This window comes from Pseudophryne corroboree, unplaced genomic scaffold (genome assembly GCF_028390025.1).
Source record: "Pseudophryne corroboree isolate aPseCor3 unplaced genomic scaffold, aPseCor3.hap2 scaffold_911, whole genome shotgun sequence".
Taxonomy (NCBI): Eukaryota; Metazoa; Chordata; class Amphibia; order Anura; family Myobatrachidae; genus Pseudophryne; species Pseudophryne corroboree.
Window position 1 is genome coordinate 179105 of NW_026970491.1, and position 15781 is coordinate 194885.

At 46.2% G+C, this 15781-nt stretch overlaps 17 non-coding genes across 17 annotated transcripts; 10 read left to right on the forward strand and 7 right to left on the reverse strand.

The window, feature by feature from the left end:
- Positions 1 to 2408: 2408 nt before the first annotated feature.
- LOC135045627 (U5 spliceosomal RNA) lies at positions 2409 to 2524 on the reverse strand. The gene has a single exon (XR_010238043.1). It is a non-coding gene; the product is annotated as a U5 spliceosomal RNA (small nuclear RNA).
- A 275-nt stretch (positions 2525 to 2799) lies between these two features.
- LOC135045611 (U5 spliceosomal RNA) lies at positions 2800 to 2915 on the reverse strand. The gene has a single exon (XR_010238027.1). It is a non-coding gene; the product is annotated as a U5 spliceosomal RNA (small nuclear RNA).
- A 286-nt stretch (positions 2916 to 3201) lies between these two features.
- LOC135045634 (U5 spliceosomal RNA) lies at positions 3202 to 3317 on the reverse strand. Its single transcript, XR_010238049.1, has one exon. It is a non-coding gene; the product is annotated as a U5 spliceosomal RNA (small nuclear RNA).
- A 270-nt stretch (positions 3318 to 3587) lies between these two features.
- On the reverse strand, positions 3588 to 3703 carry LOC135045615 (U5 spliceosomal RNA). The gene has a single exon (XR_010238031.1). It is a non-coding gene; the product is annotated as a U5 spliceosomal RNA (small nuclear RNA).
- A 144-nt stretch (positions 3704 to 3847) lies between these two features.
- On the forward strand, positions 3848 to 4010 carry LOC135045649 (U1 spliceosomal RNA). Its single transcript, XR_010238064.1, has one exon. It is a non-coding gene; the product is annotated as a U1 spliceosomal RNA (small nuclear RNA).
- Positions 4011 to 9572: 5562 nt separating this feature from the next.
- Positions 9573 to 9685, reverse strand: LOC135045635 (U5 spliceosomal RNA). Its single transcript, XR_010238050.1, has one exon. It is a non-coding gene; the product is annotated as a U5 spliceosomal RNA (small nuclear RNA).
- Positions 9686 to 9971: 286 nt separating this feature from the next.
- LOC135045637 (U5 spliceosomal RNA) lies at positions 9972 to 10088 on the reverse strand. Its single transcript, XR_010238052.1, has one exon. It is a non-coding gene; the product is annotated as a U5 spliceosomal RNA (small nuclear RNA).
- A 270-nt stretch (positions 10089 to 10358) lies between these two features.
- On the reverse strand, positions 10359 to 10474 carry LOC135045616 (U5 spliceosomal RNA). The gene has a single exon (XR_010238032.1). It is a non-coding gene; the product is annotated as a U5 spliceosomal RNA (small nuclear RNA).
- Positions 10475 to 10618: 144 nt separating this feature from the next.
- On the forward strand, positions 10619 to 10782 carry LOC135045650 (U1 spliceosomal RNA). The gene has a single exon (XR_010238065.1). It is a non-coding gene; the product is annotated as a U1 spliceosomal RNA (small nuclear RNA).
- A 152-nt stretch (positions 10783 to 10934) lies between these two features.
- On the forward strand, positions 10935 to 11097 carry LOC135045589 (U1 spliceosomal RNA). Its single transcript, XR_010238012.1, has one exon. It is a non-coding gene; the product is annotated as a U1 spliceosomal RNA (small nuclear RNA).
- Positions 11098 to 11771: 674 nt separating this feature from the next.
- Positions 11772 to 11935, forward strand: LOC135045583 (U1 spliceosomal RNA). Its single transcript, XR_010238006.1, has one exon. It is a non-coding gene; the product is annotated as a U1 spliceosomal RNA (small nuclear RNA).
- Positions 11936 to 12087: 152 nt separating this feature from the next.
- Positions 12088 to 12250, forward strand: LOC135045670 (U1 spliceosomal RNA). Its single transcript, XR_010238085.1, has one exon. It is a non-coding gene; the product is annotated as a U1 spliceosomal RNA (small nuclear RNA).
- Positions 12251 to 12921: 671 nt separating this feature from the next.
- LOC135045654 (U1 spliceosomal RNA) lies at positions 12922 to 13085 on the forward strand. Its single transcript, XR_010238069.1, has one exon. It is a non-coding gene; the product is annotated as a U1 spliceosomal RNA (small nuclear RNA).
- Positions 13086 to 13237: 152 nt separating this feature from the next.
- LOC135045603 (U1 spliceosomal RNA) lies at positions 13238 to 13400 on the forward strand. The gene has a single exon (XR_010238021.1). It is a non-coding gene; the product is annotated as a U1 spliceosomal RNA (small nuclear RNA).
- A 674-nt stretch (positions 13401 to 14074) lies between these two features.
- Positions 14075 to 14238, forward strand: LOC135045647 (U1 spliceosomal RNA). Its single transcript, XR_010238062.1, has one exon. It is a non-coding gene; the product is annotated as a U1 spliceosomal RNA (small nuclear RNA).
- A 972-nt stretch (positions 14239 to 15210) lies between these two features.
- On the forward strand, positions 15211 to 15374 carry LOC135045665 (U1 spliceosomal RNA). Its single transcript, XR_010238080.1, has one exon. It is a non-coding gene; the product is annotated as a U1 spliceosomal RNA (small nuclear RNA).
- Positions 15375 to 15526: 152 nt separating this feature from the next.
- On the forward strand, positions 15527 to 15689 carry LOC135045671 (U1 spliceosomal RNA). Its single transcript, XR_010238086.1, has one exon. It is a non-coding gene; the product is annotated as a U1 spliceosomal RNA (small nuclear RNA).
- Positions 15690 to 15781: the final 92 nt, after the last annotated feature.

Consider the following 15781-nt stretch of genomic DNA (forward strand, 5'->3'; position numbering starts at 1 on the left):
AAAGATCAAATAAAGGCTCTTGTGATACTGCATGGTTTGTACTGTTTTCCATGTGCTCCCAGATCTTTCAAGCAAGTAGCATGGTCAAGAAAGTTCTGTTTGAAAAGAAACAACATTTACTGTCATTGTTATAGAATTTGGGAGAAAAAACAAGAAGAAATCTGCACTGTTGACGCACTGGACAGAATGAATGAATCATAAAATATAACCTTTATTAAGTATGTATTAAAATTGGATAAATATTAATATTATTATCCCAAACTGCAGTGAAACATAAAGGTTAAAATCACAGAACTAACATACATGTGCATAAGAAGAATAAAGAGATGTGAAAAAAAGGTTTAAAAAGCGTGTCCGTGTGTGATTATTTTTGAAGGCACAACCCTGGCGGGGTTGTTTATATAGATATATATGTTGCTAATAATCACTTTCTAGCGTAATGTTATTAAATAGCTGTTAGTATCTATGTCGTCAGGTACCACTGGGTCGTATCCTATATACTCCCTTCACTCAATAGGGGTTACCTCCCGGGAAGCCATCCCCATTGGCGAATTTGTGGGGGTGATTGAGTATAACCGGTAAGCTAACCTCCAATTTGTGGGGTGCTTAGGTAGATGGGGATCACTTATTTCTCTGTGTCCCCTAAGACTATATTCCTAAATTCAATACCACAGGGGGATAGCTTTCTATATCGGATAAGGAATCACTTGATAGGGAAATCTCTATGCATCATGGAAAGATCATATTTATTAATATCCAAACTAAAAAAATGATGAATAGCTTTAATTTAGCTGTTTAGATATAGTTAATTGGCGAGATATACCAACAGGTGCGGTTGCCTTAAGGAATATGGCAATTCCAATATAAATAGCAGCCCTCCTTCATATAATCAGCCAGATCTTATTAAATCTGGTCCAGATATAGCCGTTCAGATATACTTAATTGACAACATATATCAATCGGTGGGGTTGCCTTAAGGAATATAGCAATTCCAATTCTCATATAAATAGCAACCTTCCTTCATATATTCAGCCAGATCTTATTTAATCTGATCTAGGCGTAGGCAATAATGCTTTCCTTAGAGGTATAGCCACCTCAATTCTTATTAGGAAGCAAAGTGTCTGTCATAATGGTTTATCCAATTCATCTAAGAAATAATATATTCCATGTGTCAGAGATTCATTACTCTCTATTTACACTGTTAAAGAGTTAATTCTTATTATGTTACAGTGTAATGAAATTATCATATAGGGAGATGTGGCAATTCCATGTGCTATATATATAATAACCCTTAGTGGTCCAGATTCCACAATGAGGAATTTTCTTATAAACCGCTGAAACACACAGCTGTTTGACTGACTTCCAAATATATCTATCTCACTTTGTAACAGTCTTATGATAGAGAAACTGTTACATATTCGGTCACTTAGTTATCTAAAGGTAAACAGACTCAGTGTGAGGGTAATATAATATATCAAATGCGCTGTCAATAATCGTGGTAACTGGTGTAATAATGTGGTATATTGAGTATGCTAGTAAGGCATATAACTGCTCTCCAGCCTTTAAGTGTTACCAATCAATTTGTTACACTGTAAAGGATTTATGGTGTCCTGTTAGGACATGCAGCTGCTAGGCTGACTCAAAGATTTATCCATTTGTAACAATTATGTAACAGTTATATACATGTTACTGGTATTACATAGAAATAGTATGACACAGGCCAGCAGTCCCATGTGTCTAGATTCCACAATAGGAGATTTTCTTTGTCTTATAAACTGCTGGAACACACAGCTGCTAGACTGACTTCAAATATATATATTACTTTGTAACAGTCTTATAGTAAAGAGACTGTTACACACTGTCATTTAGTTATCTCAAGGTTAGCAGATTCTGTGTGAGGATAGTGTTCTGTTAGAACATGCAGCTGCTAGGCTGACTCATAGAAAATGTATCCATTTGTAACAAATGACACATACAGCATTAAATTAATATCTATAGCAGCCCATGTGACATCTCTACTCTTATCATAATTGTCTGGTTATTGCCAATCTGGACAGCAGGAGTGATATATATTCACTAGTCCCAATATCCCATCATATAAATATACCCACACTGATATACTTTCTTATCAAGAGTTATTAGTAGCTATCTGTATGCACTTTAGACATTGTATCTGCTAAGTGACATCATATCTAGTGTATTCCTTTCTTATAGCTCAGCTTCTATTCCCTATTAGTGGAGACTAACAGCTAACATCATAATCATATATTTTTGTTTTATAACATTTCACATGAGTCAAATACACGCGGACACGCCGTGCCCTACACGTGTGTTTCACTGCATCTATGGCAACTTACATTAAAGCTAACAAGAAAGCATACTCGTTCTGTCTTTAAACTGATAAAAGAAACCCCAATAATATGGGGCATGCAAAAATTGAGATAAAACTCAGTTTTGCTCCTCTCCACGGAAATCTTTAATAAAAGGCGAAATATTTGTTCGTTCTGAAGAGAAACCAGAGCATGACCAAGATTCCACCTGTCGCCTGAGTGCCATGCCAGCAGTTCTCATTGAGCTCAAAGTGAGCACCCAATTTGAAAGAAAGATAGCAGATTTCTCACCAGGCTTCCCCTAGCTATAAACATGGTTTGTACTCTTTTCCATGTGTTCCCAGATCTTTCAAGCAATTAGTATAGTCAAGAAAGTTCTGTTTGAAAAGAAACAAACATTTACTGTCATTTCTATGCAAATGAGCTTACATTAAAGCACACTCGTTCTATCTTTAAACAGATAAAATAAAACCCCAATAAGATGGGGAATGCAAAATTTGAGATAAAACTCAGTTTTGCTCCTCTCCACGGAAATCTTTAGTAAAAGGCGAAAGATTTGTTCGTTCTGAAGAGAAACCAGAGCATGACCAAGATTCCACCTGTCGCCTGAGTGCCATGCCAGCAGTCCTCATTCAGCTCAAAGTGAGCACCCAATTTGAAAGAAAGAAAGCAGATTTCTCACCAGGCTTCCCCTTGCTATAAGCATGGTTTGTACTCTTTTCCATGTGCTCCCAGATCTTTCAAGCAAGTAGCATGGTCAAGAAAGTTCTGTTTGAAAAGAAACAGACATTTACTGTCATTGTTATACAAATAAACTTACATTAAAGCCAACAAGAAAGCACACTCATTCTGTCCTTAAACTGATAAAAGAAACCCCAATAATATGGGGCATGCAAAAATTGAGATAAAACTCAGTTTTGCTCCTCTCCACGGAAATCTTTAATAAATGGCGAAAGATTTGTTAATTCTGAAGAGAAACCAGAGCATGACCAAGATTCCACCTGTCGCCTGAGTGCCATGCCAGCAGTCCTCATTCAGATCAAAGTGAGCGCCCAATTTGAAAGAAAGCAGATTTCTCACCTGGCTTCTCCTTGCTATAAGCATGGTTTGTACTGTATTCCATGTGCTCCCAGATCTTTCAAGCAAGTAGCATGGTCAAGAAAGTTCTGTTTGAAAAGAAACAAACATTTACTGTAATTTCTATGCAAATGAGCTTTCATTAAAGCACACTCATTCTATCTTTAAACCGATAAAAGAAAATCCAAAAAGATGGGGCATGCAAAAATTGAGGTAAAACTCAGTTTTGCTCCTCTCCACGGAAATCTTTAGTAAAAGGCGAAAGATTTGTTCGTTCTGAAGAGAAGCCAGAGCATGACCAAGATTTTCATCTGAAAATATGTGTTCTCCCTGCAGTTGTTGTCCCCAGATGAGAGTTCCCTTGTGCTGCCTCAGTTGAATCTCCTTTACTTGACAGAGATGTGCCTGAGCAGCGGCCCTCCCCAGCCCTATCCCAAATCATATTTATTTTGCATAGGAGATACCATGGTCATGAAGATTGTTCTCCCAGGGTGAGGTTCATTCATTGCATTCTGGGTATGCTGACCCCTGTGATTTCCCCAATGTGGGAAACTCGACTGCATTATTTGTGGTAGTGGGGGACTGTGTTTGTGCTTTCCTCTGGTCAGCTCTGGTAAAAGTCAGATTTCTTTGTCTCAGATCTTCCTCTAGCCTTGTTCTTCTTTCGAGAGTTCCCTTGTGCTGCCTCAGTTGGATCTCCTTCACTTGACAGGGGGTGCCCGAGCAGCAATCCTCCACAGCTCTAGCCCAACTCCTACTTACCTGCCAGGTGAGATACTATGATCTTCACTGTTAGGGCAATCAGGATGTGGAATTCCCTGCCAGGGAAGGTGGTAATGGCGGACTCTGTAATTGGATTTAAAAAAGGAATGGATACATTTCTGAATGAAAAAGCTATCTAAGGTTATAATACTTAAAATATCAACATGGTTAATCCGGGGGTAACATGAGTTATAGTAGCTAACTAGTCATAAAACATTATTCAGCAAGTATGTAGAATCATCACAACTTAAAACAGGTTGAACACGATGGGCAATTTGCCTCTATTCAACCTCAAAAACTATGTTACTATATGTTACTATATTACTATGTTACTGTAGTATACAGAAAACCAAAATGCAATGAACAGTGATAGTGAGCACTGATGAGGATACTAGAACTGACACTGAGCAGCAAGATGCAGCACTGGACTATTAGTAATGTACTGTAGTATGCTGAGCACCACAATGCAGCACAAGACAATGAGCAGTGATACTGAGCACTGATGAGGATACTACTGAGAACTGACACTGAGCAGGAGAGACACACTACTAGTATTACTGAGCAGCAATAAGTAACCACTGATACTGAGCACTGATATTGAGATTTCCACTGAGAGAACATAGCCACGTCCATTCCGCTCTCTCTTCAATGCACGAGTAAAAATGGCGGCAACGCGCAGCTCTTTATATGGAATCCGAATCTCGCGAGAATCCGACAGCGGGATGATGACATTTTCCCTTGTTCAGGTTTTGCGAGTCAGGCGGGAACAACCGAGCCTGCCTCGGACCAGTGTAAACAACGTGGAGTTCGTGGGGAATTCGGTTCTCGGAGAACCGAACCCGCTCCTCTCTACCTTATACCAATCAATTTTTTTATTTTCAATCTAAGCCCCTGCAGTTTTCTGTAAGCATCTGCTTCGCTATGATGATCAACAAGTCACAAGGGCAAACACTCAGGGCTTGAGGCGTAGATCTTAGGACCAGCTGCTACAAGCATGGCAGAGGTGTCACTATCACTGGTGACACCCAGAGAGGTGGCGAGGGAGATTGTAATGCAGTGCGCGCAGATAAGCAGCGCAATGGTAAAAAGGAGGCATGGTTTCATAGGTAGGGGCGTGGCCTGGTGGCCTGAATCTACATTTTGTTGCTCCGGGTGTCCCGGGGGTTGGGGGCTGCACCCGGGGACTAGTGTGTGAGCGGTGCTGGCTCCTGCACAGTGAAAGGGCATGGCCACCCAGCATGACGCCTCCCTTCTTGACCATGCTGTAATTGCAGTCGCACTGCAGTTCAGCGTGATCATAAAAAATGGTGTAGCCTCCTGCTGGTGCAGACTGTATGTGCGCGCAGGAAGCCGCCAGCATTTTTGTGATCACAGCGGCTGAATGTGATGTCATACAGCCGCTGTGACCACGCCCCCTGTGTCTACTCCGTTGCAGACCCCATTTTGAAGCCTTGCCCCCGCACCGCTCCGTCCCTGACTTGGAAATGGAGTGTTGCTGACCCACCTATCCCCCCCCGCCCCGATTGACAGGCAGAGGCGATCGCATTCTCTGCGGGGTGCCGCAGAAAATGCAGGCACATGCGTATGCTCTTAGCAATTTTTGCAGTTGGATCGCTTATTGTGATTGCAATCCAACCTGAATCAGGCCCTATTACCTATCACAATGCGCTGCGGGCAGTACAAAATTGGGTTAATATAGGAGAAAAACCCCCAGACCTGTGCTCCTTAACTGTACCTGGTGGCTAGTGGAGCGGCTGCCCAGTAATCAGTGTCCACGCCAGTGCGCACACGGTCCACCCCCTACGGCCACGCTCCCCTTCATCAGCGGCCTCGTGATCCGGAAGGGTGGTGTGTGTGTGACTGACCTTAGGATGAAACCGGACCCTCCGCTGCAGTGACCCAGCAACCAGGGCACGGGAGTATACAGCGCCGCTGGGAGTGATGAAGCTGCAGTAAAGATGTCTATTAGACCTAGCCTGCTGCAGCCCTTGTAGATTCTCATAAAACAAGTTCTTCTTTTCTTGTCAAAATTTATAGCTAAGAATAGGCTGCCTGAGGCAGGCCCCTGTTAAGTGGCCTGCTACTGAAGGCACCAACTACAAACTGAGCTCCCTGTTCATGGAAGCGGGGTTATAGAGGAGAATGCACTGAGCATCTTGGGAACAGTCAAAAGCTTTGAGCCGGTTGGTGCCTCAGATCAAGATCCTACTCTACACCCCAATGTGAATCCTTGTGGAGTCCAGTGTACCCCACAGAAGAAATTAATGTGTCACACCCATTGGCAGCAACCTTAGAATAGCTGCTGACGGGCACAATTGAAAAAGGAAGGGGGGTGGGGGGACATTTGAATCCAGCACATAAATGCAATTCAAATATGTAATTTGTACCTTCCTATTTTAAAATATAATGGATGAACCTCACCCTGTGAGAACAATCTTCATGATCAAGAGATCTCATATGCAAAATAAGTATGAGTTGGGATAGGGCTGGGGAGGGTGGCTGCTCGGGCAGCCCCTCCCCCGTCAAGTTAAGGAGATTCAACTGAGGAAGCACAAGGGAACTCTCGTCTGGGGACAACAACTGCAGGGAGACCACATCTGTTCAGATGAACATGGGAGGGCGGAAGGCTGCCTAATACTGAAGCACCATCAAATATCAAACCATATGCAACATCTAGTACAAGCCTTCCTGGGGGAAGGTCTGCAGCAGACGGATTTGCATACAGTGATGTTATTCAAGCAGTGGGCCAAAGTTGGCTGGAACCCTCATCTGCATATGAAAAGAGAAAAGGGGCGTGCAGGGCATGGCGGCCTTTTGCAGTGCTTGGATGACCCCTAGTTCTCTTTAAACACCCCCACCCTCCTTTGGTGTGGGGCTCATGTTGGCCATGCCCCATCCCCTGAAGCATTCAAGCTGATTTCTTGCAGCAGCTGGGCACTGTAACAGCTCCAGAGCTGTTCTGTAAGGCAAGTAAAAGGGTGTGGGCCCTGCAGCACCACCTGTAGTTTGCATTGTGCGTTGGAAGGCACAAAGTAAGCAGACGGGAGGAGAAGTCAGGATAGTGCGCAAGGGCATCCTTTTCTCTTAGTCCGTAGAGGATGCTGGGGTCACATTAAGAACCATGGGGTATAGACGGGATCCGCAAGAGACATGGGCACTTTAAGACTATCAAAGGGTGTGAACTGGCTCCTCCCTCTATGCCCCTCCTCCAGACTCCAGTTATAGGAACTGTGCCCATGGAGACGGACATTTCGAGGAAAGGATTTATTGTTAAACTAAGGTGAGCATCTTACCAGCTCACACCTTAAGCATGCCGCAGAACGTGGCATTCAACAGAACACAAGCCAACGGCATGAATAATTGCAGCAAAAAGCTGACCAGAACCATAACACAACATGTGTATAACCACAAGTAATAACTGCAGACACAGTATGGACTGGGACGGGTGCCCAGCATCCTCTACAGACTAAGAGAAAAGGATTTACCGGTAGGTATTAAAATCCTATTTTCTCATACGACCTAGAGGATGCTGGGGTCACATTAAGAACCATCATAGGTGTGCGCAGGGGGGGTGCCTGGTGCGCACAGGCACCCCCTAATGTCTGGCACCCCGATCTCACATGCCTGATGCCAAGCAGGCTGATCACTGTCCCCTCTACGCTGCACCCTGTCGACTGCATCACTGACCGGACGCCTGGGTTAATCAAGGGTGCCACTGCCACCGGCTTTCAAACTCCCGGCTCCACCTCCATGTACAAAAACAGCGTGATGTGACGTGATTACATCATGCTGCTCGCACGCCCACCCGTCACACCTGCCACAAGCCCACCTCTCTCCTTCTATGCTATGCCAACGCCAGCCAATGATGAGGATCAGCATGCAGCCAGAGTTCCTCTTAGGAAGACAGATTCAATACTGGCGGGCGGTCTGCAGCAGCATTTTTTCAGCAGCAGCTCGTTTTTTCCAGCAGCAGCAGTACTAGTCTGCGACTGTCAGTGTCAGTGAGTGACTGACTTGTAAGTAAGCTGCTGCAGCTTGCAGGGGAAAGAGAGAAGGAGCCAGACCAGGCTGAGGAGGAGCACTGTAATTGCAGTGAGTGCCATCAGGGGTGTTTGTTTGGTGCACACCACAACATCTGAAAATGTATCTGCTTTATTAGGATTGGTGCAAGGGTGGATATTTTATATTGCGTTGACCGTCAATAGATGGTGCTAGACACGCCCAAAAGGCAGTGCTAGACACACCCCTCCGATGGGGCACCCCCTAATAAAATGTGCTGCGCACACCTATGAGAACCATGGGGTTATACCAAAGCTCTTGAACGGGTGGAAGAGTGCGTACGACTCTGCAGCACCGAATGACCCAACTTGAAGTTATCATCGGCCAAGGTATCAAACTTGTAAAACTTAGCAAAAGTGTTTACTAAATAGCTGCTCGGCAAAGTTGCAATGCCGAGACTCCCCGACCAGCTGCCCAGGATGAACCCACCTTTCTAGTAGAATGGGTCTTCACCTAATTCAGTAACGGCAATCCTGCCATGGAATGAGCATGCTGAATCTTACCACAGATCCAGCGCATAATGGTCTACATGGAAGCAGGACACCCAATCCTGTTGGGAGCATACAGGACAAACAGAGCCTCTGTTTTCCTAATCTGAACCGTTCTGGTGACATAAATTTTCAAAGTTCTGACCACAGCCAGAGACTTTGACTCAACGAAGGTGTCAGTGGCCAAAGGCACCATGTGGAAAGATGAACCACCTTCGGCAGAAATTGTTGACGTGTCCTCAATTCTGCTCTATCTTCATGAAAGATCAAATAAAGGCTCTTGTGATACTGCATGGTTTGTACTGTTTTCCATGTGCTCCCAGATCTTTCAAGCAAGTAGCATGGTCAAGAAAGTTCTGTTTGAAAAGAAACAAACATTTACTGTCATTGTTATGCAAATAAACTTACATTAAAGCTAACCAGAAAGCACACTCGTTCTGTCTTTAAACTGATAAAAGAAACCCCAATAATATGGGCATACCTCCCAACTTTGTCGGCTCGCAAAGAGGGACACACGCGCGGCGAAGTCGCACGCGCTCCCAAAAAGGGCGTGGCCTAAGTAAAAAGGGGCATGGCTTCGCGGGAGGACCCGCGATCGCGAGTCACGCCCCCGTTTTCGGCACTGAGGGGGCATGCCCAGCGCTCTGTGAGCCGCTGGCATGCCACCTCTCCCTCTGACTTCAGTGAATAGACGCTGTGCGCACAGCGACTATTCACCGCTGCTCTGCTAAGCAGGGCAGCGACAGACAGAGCCTCCCAACTGTCCTCCCCACCGCGGGACACTGCGGCCCGCAGGTGGGACAGCGGGACAGTCCCCAAAAAACGGGACTGTCCCGCGAAAATCGGGACAGTTGGGAGGTATGATATGGGGCATGCAAAAATTGAGATAAAACTCAGTTTTGCTCCTCTCCACGGAAATCTTTAGTAAAAGGCGAAAGATTTGTTCGTTCTGAAGAGAAACCAGAGCATGACCAAGATTCCACCTGTCGCCTGAGTGCCATGCCAGCAGTCCTCATTCAGCTCAAAGTGAGCACCCAATTTGAAAGAAAGAAAGCAGATTTCTCACCAGGCTTCCCCTTGCTATAAACATGGTTTGTACTCTTTTCCATGTGCTCCCAGATCTTTCAAGCAATTAGTATGGTCAAGAAAGTTCTGCTTGAAAAGAAACAGACATTTATTGTCATTGTTATGCAAATAAACTTACATTAAAGCTAACAAGAAAGCACACTCGTTCTGTCTTTAAACTGATAAAAGAAACCCCAATAATATGGGGCATGCAAAAATTGAGATAAAACTCAGTTTTGCTCCTCTCCACGGATAATCTTTAATAAAAGGCGAAAGATTTGTTCATTCTGAAGAGAAACCAGAGCATGACCAAGATTCCACCTGTCGCCTGAGTGCTGTGCCAGCAGTCCTCATTCAGATCAAAGTGAGCGCCCAATTTGAAAGAAAGCAGATTTCTCACCTGGCTTCTCCTTGCTATAAGCATGGTTTGTACTGTATTCCATGTGCTCCCAGATCTTTAAAGCAAGTAGCATGGTCAAGAAAGTTCTGTTTGAACATAAATAAACATTTACTGTCGTTTCTATGCAAATGAGCTTACATTAAAGCACACTCTTTCTATCTTTAAACCGGTAAAAGAAACCCCAAAAAGATGGGGCATGCAAAAATTGAGATAAAACTCGGTTTTGCTCCTCTCCACGGAAATCTTTAGTAAGAGGCGAAAGATTTGTTCGTTCTGAAGAGAAACCAGAGCATGACCAAGATTTTTATCTGAAAATATGTGTTCTCCCTGCAGTTGTTGTCCCCAGATGAGAGTTCCCTTGTGCTGCCTCAGCTGAATCTCCTTTACTTGACAGAGATGTGCCTGAGCAGCGGCCCTCCCCAGCCCTATCCCAAATCATACTTATTTTGCATAGGCGATACCATGGTCATGAAGATTGTTCTCCCAGGGTGAGGTTCATTCATTGCATTCTGGGTATGCTGACCCCTGTGATTTCCCCAAATGTGGGAAACTCGACTGCATTATTTGTGGTAGTGGGGGACTGTGTTTGTGCTTTCCTCTAGTCAGCTCTGGTAAAAGTCAGATTTATTTGTCTCAGATCTTCCTCTAGCCTTGTTCTTCTTTCGAGAGTTCCCTTGTGCTGCCTAAGTTGGATCTCTTTCACTTGACAGGGGGGTGCCCGAGTAGCGACCCTCCCCAGCTCTAGCCCAACTCCTACTTACCTGCCAGGTGAGATACTATGATCATGAAGGTGCTTCTCCCAGGGCAAGGCTCACCCATTGCACTCTGGGTGTGGTGCCCCTGCGATTTCCCCAAATGTGGGAAGCTTGACTGCATAATTTGTGTTTCCCCTGGTCGGCTCTCGTATAATTCAGATCTCTTTGTCTCAGGTCTCTCTCCAGCCTAGTTTGCTGTCTGTTTCCACTTCTTTTTTCATGAGCCCCTCCCTTTTATACCCTTGTGCACTATCCTGACTTCTCCTCTTGTCTGCTTATTTTGTGCCTTCCAATGCACAATGCAAACTACAGGTAGTGCTGCAGGGCCCACACCCTTTTACTTGCCGTACAGAGCAGCTCTGGAGCTGTTACAGTGCCCAGCTGCTGCAAGAAATCAGCTTGAATGCTTCAGGGGCTGGGGCATAGCCAACATGAGCCCCACACCGAAGGAGGGTGGAGGTGTTTAATGCGAACTAGGGGTCATCCAAGCGCCGCAAAAGGCCGCTATGCCCTGCACGCCCCTTTTCTCTTTTCATATGCAGACGAGGGTTGAAGCCAACTTTGACCCACTGCTTGGATGACATCACCGTATGCAAATCCATCTGCTGCAGGCCTTCCCCCAGGAATGCTTGCACTAGTTGTTGCATTTGGTTTGTTGTTTGGGGGTGCTTCATTATTAGGCAGCCTTCTGCCCTCCCATGTTCATCTGAAAATATGTGTTCTCCCTGCAGTTGTTGTCCCCAGATGAGAGTTCCCTTGTGCTGCCTCAGTTGAATCTCCTTTACTTGACAGAGATGTGCCTGAGCAGCGGCCCTCCCCAGCCCTATCCCAAATCATACTTATTTTGCATAGGAGATACCATGGTCATGAAGATTGTTCTCCCAGGGTGAGGTTCATTCATTGCATTCTGGGTATGCTGACCCCTGTGATTTCCCCAAATGTGGGAAACTCGACTGCATTATTTGTGGTAGTGGGGGACTGTGTTTGTGCTTTCCTCTGGTCAGCTCTGGTAAAAGTCAGATTTATTTGTCTCAGATCTTCCTCTAGCCTTGTTCTTCTTTCGAGAGTTCCCTTGTGCTGCCTCAGTTGAATCTCCTTCACTTGACAGGGGGGTACCCGAGCAGCGACCCTCCCCAGCTCTAGCCCAACTTCTACTTACCTGGCAGGTGAGATACTATGATCATGTAGGTGCTTCTCCCAGGGCAAGGCTCACCCATTGCACTCTGGGTGTGCTGCTCCTGCGATTTCCCCAAATGTGGGAAACTTGACTGCATAATTTGTGTTTCCCCTGGTCGGCTCTCGTATAATTCAGATCTCTTTGTCTCAGGTCTCTCTCCAGCCTAGTTTGCTGTCTGTTTCAACTTCTCTTTTCTTGAGCCGCTCCCTTCTATGCCCTTGCGCACTATCCTGACTTCTCCCGTCTGCTTACTTTGTGCCTTCCAATGCACAATGCAAACTACAGGTAGTGCTGCAGGGCCCACACCCTTTTACTTGCCGTTCAGAGCAGCTCTGGAGCTGTTACAGTGCCCAGCTGCTGCAAGAAATCAGCTTGAATGCTTCAGGGGCTGGGGCATAGCCAACATGAGCCCCACACCGAAGGAGGGTGGAGGTGTTTAATGCGAACTAGGGGTCATCCAAGCGCCGCAAAAGGCCGCCATGCCCTGCACGCCCCTTTTCTCTTTTCATATGCAGACGAGGGTTGAAGCCAACTTTGACCCACTGCTTGGATGACATCACTATATGCAAATCCATCTGCTGCAGGCCTTCCCCCAGGAATGCTTGTACTAGTTGTTGCATTTGGTTTGTTGTTTGGGGGTGCTTCAGTATTAGGCAGCCTTCTGCCCTCCCATGTTTATCTGAAAATATGTGTTCTCCCTGCAGTTGTTGTCCCCAGATGAGAGTTCCCTTGTGCTGCCTCAGTTGAATCTCCTTTACTTGACAGAGATGTGCCTGAGCAGCGGCCCTCCCCAACCCTATCCCAAATCATACTTATTTTGCATAGGCGATACCATGGTCATGAAGATTGTTCTCCCAGGGTGAGGTTCATTCATTGCATTCTGGGTATGCTGACCCCTGTGATTTCCCCAAATGTGGGAAACTCGACTGCATTATTTGTGGCAGTGGGGGACTGTGTTTGTGCTTTCCTCTGGACAGCTCTGGTAAAAGTCAGATTTCTTTGTCTCAGATCTTCCTCTAGCCTTGTTCTTCTTTCGAGAGTTCCCTTGTGCTGCCTCAGTTGGATCTCTTTAACTTGACAGGGGGGTGCCCGAGCAGCGACCCTCCCCAGCTCTAGCCCAACTCCTACTTACTTGCCAGGTGAGATACTATGATCATGAAGGATCTTCTCCCAGGGCAAGGCTCACCCATTGCACTCTGGGTGTGGTGCCCCTGCGATTTCCCCAAATGTGGGAAGCTTGACTGCATAATTTGTGTTTCCCCTGGTCGGCTCTCGTATAATTCAGATCTCTTTGTCTCAGGTCTCTCTCCAGCCTAGTTTGCTGTCTGTTTCCACTTCTTTTTTCATGAGCCCCTCCCTTTTATACCCTTGTGCACTATCCTGACTTCTCCTCCTGTCTGCTTACTTTGTGCCTTCCAATGCACAATGCAAACTACAGGTAGTGCTGTAGGGCCCACACCCTTTTACTTGCCGTACAGAGCAGCTCTGGAGCTGTTACAGTGCCCAGCTACTGCAAGAAATCAGCTTGAATGCTTCAGGGGCTGGGGCACAGCCAACATGAGCCCCACACCGAAGGAGGGTGGAGGTGTTTAATGTGAACTAGGGGTCATCCAAGCACCGCAAAAGGCCGCCATGCCCTGCACGCCCCTTTTCTCTTTTCATATGCAGACGAGGGTTGAAGCCAACTTTGACCCACTGCTTGGATGACATCACCGTATGCAAATCCATCTGCTGCAGGCCTTCCCCCAGGAATGCTTGCACTAGTTGTTGCATTTGGTTTGTTGTTTGGGGGTGCTTCAGTATTAGGCAGCCTTCTGCCCTCCCATGTTCATCTGAAAATATGTGTTCTCCCTGCAGTTGTTGTCCCCAGATGAGAGTTCCCTTGTGCTGCCTCAGTTGAATCTCCTTTACTTGACAGAGATGTGCCTGAGCAGCGGCCCTCCCCAGCCCTATCCCAAATCATACTTATTTTGCATAGGAGATACCATGGTCATGAAGATTGTTCTCCCAGGGTGAGGTTCATTCATTGCATTCTGGGTATGCTGACCTCTGTGATTTCCCCAAATGTGGGAAACTCGACTGCATTATTTGTGGTAGTGGGGGACTGTGTTTGTGCTTTCCTCTGGTCAGCTCTGGTAAAAGTCAGATTTATTTGTCTCAGATCTTCCTCTAGCCTTGTTCTTCTTTCGAGAGTTTCCTTGTGCTGCCTCAGTTGGATCTCTTTCACTTGACAGGGGGGTGCCCGAGCAGCGACCCTCCCCAGCTCTAGCCCAACTCCTACTTACCTGCCAGGTGAGATACTATGATCATGAAGGTGCTTCTCCCAGGGCAAGGCTCACCCATTGCACTCTGATTTCCCCAAATGTGGGAAGCTTGACTGCATAATTTGTGTTTCCCCTGGTCGGCTCTCGTATAATTCAGATCTCTTTGTCTCAGGTCTCTCTCCAGCCTAGTTTGCTGTCTGTTTCCACTTCTTTTTTCATGAGCCCCTCCCTTTTATACCCTTGTGCACTATCCTGACTTCTCCTCCTGTCTGCTTACTTTGTGCCTTCCAATGCACAATGCAAACTACAGGTAGTGCTGCAGGGCCCACACCCTTTTACTTGCCGTACAGAGCAGCTCTGGAGCTGTTACAGTGCCCAGCTGCTGCAAGAAATCAGCTTGAATGCTTCAGGGGCTGGGGCATAGCCAACATGAGCCCCACACCGAAGGAGGGTGGAGGTGTTTAATGCGAACTAGGGGTCATCCAAGCGCCGCAAAAGGCCGCCATGCCCTGCACGCCCCTTTTCTCTTTTCATATGCAGACGAGGGTTGAAGCCAACTTTGACCCACTGCTTGGATGACATCACCGTATGCAAATCCATCTGCTGCAGGCCTTCCCCCAGGAATGCTTGCACTAGTTGATGCATTTGGTTTGTTGTTTGGGGGTGCTTCAGTATTAGGCAGCCTTCTCCCCTCCCATGTTCATCTGAAAATATGTGTTCTCCCTGCAGTTGTTGTCCCCAGATGAGAGTTCCCTTGTGCTGCCTCAGTTGAATCTCTTTTACTTGACAGAGATGTGCCTGAGCAGCGGCCCTCCCCAGCCCTATCCCAAATCATACTTATTTTGCATAGGAGATACCATGGTCATGAAGATTGTTCTCCCACGGTGAGGTTCATTCATTGCATTCTGGGTATGCTGACCCCTGTGATTTCCCAAAATGTGGGAAACTCGACTGCTTTATTTGTGGTAGTGGGGGACTGTGTTTGTGCTTTCCTCTGGTCAGCTCTGGTAAAAGTCAGATTTCTTTGTCTCAGATCTTCCTTTAGCCTTGTTCTTCTTTCGAGAGTTCCCTTGTGCTGCCTCAGTTGGATCTCCTTCACTTGACAGGGGGGTACCCGAGCAGCGACCCTCCCCAGCTCTAGCCCAACTTCTACTTACCTGGCAGGTGAGATACTATGATCATGTAGGTGCTTCTCCCAGGGCAAGGCTCACCCATTGCACTCTGGGTGTGCTGCTCCTGCGATTTCCCCAAATGTGGGAAACTTGACTGCATAATTTGTGTTTCCCCTGGTCGGCTCTCGTATAATTCAGATCTCTTTGTCTCAGGTCTCTCTCCAGCCTAGTTTGCTGTCTGTTTCAACTTCTCTTTTCTTGAGCCGCTCCCTTCTATGCCCTTGCGCACTAT